This window comes from Drosophila yakuba, chromosome 2L, assembly GCF_016746365.2.
Source record: "Drosophila yakuba strain Tai18E2 chromosome 2L, Prin_Dyak_Tai18E2_2.1, whole genome shotgun sequence".
Classification (NCBI taxonomy): Eukaryota; Metazoa; Arthropoda; class Insecta; order Diptera; family Drosophilidae; genus Drosophila; species Drosophila yakuba.
Window position 1 is genome coordinate 27,993,484 of NC_052527.2, and position 3,904 is coordinate 27,997,387.

General features: G+C 47.9%; 1 pseudogene; it reads left to right on the top strand.

Moving 5' to 3' along the window:
* The first annotated feature begins 348 nt into the window (after positions 1 to 348).
* Positions 349 to 2,550, top strand: LOC122319502 (annotated as a pseudogene).
* Positions 2,551 to 3,904: the final 1,354 nt, after the last annotated feature.

Sequence of the window (3,904 nt, forward strand, 5' to 3'; positions counted from 1 at the left end):
AATTGTCCATACTCCCGGAAGCGCGACTATACTCTCCACGCGAGGGCGGCTGGAAACAATTCCCCTGGCAAGGTTATGTCCCTGCCAGAGGATGCTGGCAGTCTCAAACGGAGAGCTCAGGGTACCTGGCGACCCCCTGTTCTAAGAAGCCTTTCCCGGGCGTCGCGGATCTCCGCCCTGGTGGACCCTCCTTTTCTCCGCAACTCGTGGGAATCACATAGAGTCGATAAAAATAAAGAAAAAGGAGTCAGGATCTCCCGAAAAACCTACTCAAACGGCAGTGACGACTGAGTCTGTCCGTACAAACTTCAAGGCAGCAAAGTTGGCGAGTGAGCCAGCCTGGGCGATCCTTTGCGGAGATCGCGTAAAACCGCATTCTTCTGGGCGTGGTCTATAAAAACGACCCGAGTGGCAGGATTCAACGAAACAAGGGGAAGTGGGTGGAAGCAGCCCTAGCCACAAAATGCTTTGAAATTCTAGCCAAAGAACCTGAATCCCCTCCTGTCTGCAAAGACGTTGGATGGTTCCAAGGCGGCGTCAAGGTGATCGCCTGTGACTATGAACGCTCTGCGGAGCTGTACAAAGCCGCAGTAAAGGAGCTGGGGGAGGTGTATGAGGGCGCCGGATTCGTTGCGCTGAGCTGGTCCGACGTAGCTTGGCGACCCCATCAAGGCGCCGGACCAGAGCCTCACCATGCTGCAGCGATGCAACCCGAACCTTCTTACTTCAGACTGGCGAGTGGTGAAAGTCAACGAGATGGAGGGGCCAACAAACCAGGCCATCCTCATCCTAAACAAGGAGTCCCTAGCGCCCATTGAGGCCGCTCACAGGGAGCTAGACTTCGGGCTTAGCTCAGTGACCATAAAGGTCTACAAATCAGACTCCGTTAAGAAGGATCGAGAAGATTGCCTCCGAGTTCGAGGCATCGTAAACCAAGGACGGCTATTCGACCGATGCTTCAATCCTTCGCAGCCTTACGAACATGGGTCCAATGACGGACCCAGACACATCAGACGAGGAGGGAGCCGATACAACCGTGGTGGAGAGGCCCACAGCAGATGTCCATGAGGCTTCTGCAAATAAACCTCCACCACAGTAAGGCAGCTTCCGCTGCTCTTCAACTCCAACTGACTGAAGATGGAGTCGACATAGTCCTGATCCAGGAACCTTGGATAGTGGGAGGAAAGGTTTCGGGATTTGGGACTAAGGAATATAAGCTTCTAACAGCTCCCAGCGATGGTAAAAAAAAGGGCCTGCATTTTAGCCAAAAAGCACCTTAGCATTTTTCTGCTCCATAATTACAGCGATGCAGTTAACGCGGCAGCCACCGTGGAGAGTCAGCCATCTCCGTTCCGAGTGCTGTCATCGTACATGGCGTACGAAAGGCAAGAATCGCCGGATGAGCTGGTGAGGAGACTGGTAGAAGACAGCGAAAAGCAAAACATAGGCCTACTAATAGGCTGTGATGCTAACGCCCACCATACACAATGGGAAAGTACAGACACAAAAAACCGCGGTGAGTCTCTTTTTAACTTTATCTTTAGTTCAAATCCTTTCATATGTAATAAAGGTAATCACCCCACCTTTATCATTAAGAACCGAAAAGAGGTAATAGAGCTAACTCTCGTCTCTAAACCACTATTAGAGACAGTAACTCACTGGAGGGTGCTAGATAAGCACTCTTTCTCGGACCACAGTTATTTAGAAACGACCTTCACAATCAACCCCTACAAACCAGCAGTTTTCACAAACCCAAGGAAAACTGACTGGCAAAAATACAAAAATATTTTAAGGGAAAAAATCTCAACGGATCCCCCTCCATACCCCAAACAATTTCTAGTCTAAAAGAACTAGTTTCAATTTTCACAGAAACCTGCAACTATGTACTAAAAAAGGCCTGCCCCAATAGCAAGCCCAAAAGAAAAAGAAAACCTCCCTGGTGGTCAGCACAACTGTCCCCCTCCGAATGGACTGCAGAACCCTATTTAACAGGGCCAAGGCAGGAAATGAGGAGGCCCTGTGGACCGCCTACAAGAGAGCCCTTGCAAAGTACAAAAAAGCCATCAGGAAAGCAAAGCGATCCTCGTGGCATTCCTTCTGCTCAGATATTGAAAACACAACTGAAGCAGCCAGACTTAGAAAAATCCTATCCAAATCGGCCACAACCCTAGGCTACCTCAAAAGAGCAGATGGCTCCTGGACCAGCACGAGTGGGGAATCCCTGCTGCAGGATAATAGCCTATGCGTATGACGTTGCTATCATCTTCACAGGCAAATACCCCCAAACGCTATGCGATCTCATGAAAAACTCAGTGTTTTGTCCAGCTGGACCAAAAATAACGGATTCGGAATTAACCCCTCAAAGACCGAGCTGGTTCTCTTCACTAGGATGTGTAATATACCAGACTTAGTCCCACCTATCCTCAACAATCAAAGACTTTCCTTCAGTAGCAGCGCAAGGTACCTGAGCGTAATACTTGACAGGAAACTAAACTGAAACTTGAATCTCACAGGCAGATACAAAAAGCTTCAATAGCACTCATCACGTGCAAGAAAGCAATAGGGCTCAAAACTGGATATATACGACCATCGTCAGACCAATACTACTCTACGGCGTCGTGGTATGGTGGCCGGCTCTGAAAAAGAAATCCAGCATAAAAATGCTAGCAAAAATGCAAAGAGCTGCGGCACTCTGCATCAGCGGTCTTTACGCACCACCCCAAACGAAGCCCTAAATGCCATACTGAACCTCCCAAGCCCAGCTGGCATAAAACAGGCTAAAGTAGCGGCAATCAGGCTTAGAGATACCAAACAGTGAAACACACAAGAAGCGGGTCACTTATGTATCCTAAAAATCATTCAAATAGTCCCCTTCAGGACAGACTACTGCACTCCAACGGAGTACATACAAACACCGTTCAACATAATCATCCCAGAGAGGGACTTTTGCAAATCACGAACACCTGGACCCCAGAATGCTATATGCTTCTATACGGACAGGTCAAAACTACAGAACAGAGTAGGAGGAGGAGTTTACTCCGAACAGCTAGGCCTACGCATCTCGTTCAGACTCCCCGATCATTGCAGCGTCTTCCAAGCTGAAGTAGCAGCAATAAAGGAGGCCCTAAAAGCGGTAAAATCACTAAAATCGGAAAGCTCACATGTAAACATTTTCAGTGACAGCCAAGCAGCTATCAAATCGATTGGCTCAATCTCAAGTCATTCGAATACAGTATCGAATTGCCGATCATCTTTACACGAGATGACACAATAATTCGTAATCAGCCTTATATGGGTACCCGGACACGGGGACATAGAAGGCAACTGTATTGCAGATGAACTAGCTCGAGAAGGCACTACCGCGCCACTCATACAAATGATGGAGGGCATGAGTATGCCTTTAGCCACTTGTAAGCTACTACTTAGGGAAAACCTAAGCCGTAAAAAACAGACAATATGGGAAAACACCACAGACCGTCGCCTAACACGCCAAATATGGCCAAAAATAACCTCAAAAAGAACGTTAAAACTTTTAAGATTGACCAGAGCAAACCTCAGCACTGCTATGAGAGTCATCACAGGGAATTGGTTAATAGACACCCATGCCAGAAGACTAAATGCCCCGTATAATAATTTCTGCCTTAGCTGTAGGGACAAAGAAACGGTAGAGCATCTACTATGCCACTGTCCAGCACTGCAAGCGAAAAGACTCGCACAATTAGGAAGTAGATTCCTGATAGACACGTCCGACCTGTCCGACACCGATCCACATCGGATACAAAAATTCACCAACGCCTCTGGCTGGGGAAACTGCTAACTTCACACGAACCTCGACGGGCAAAAGGGGAAAACATACACGGTATCACAATGGAAATATAATGGTCTAAGTGCTTCGGATAACTGA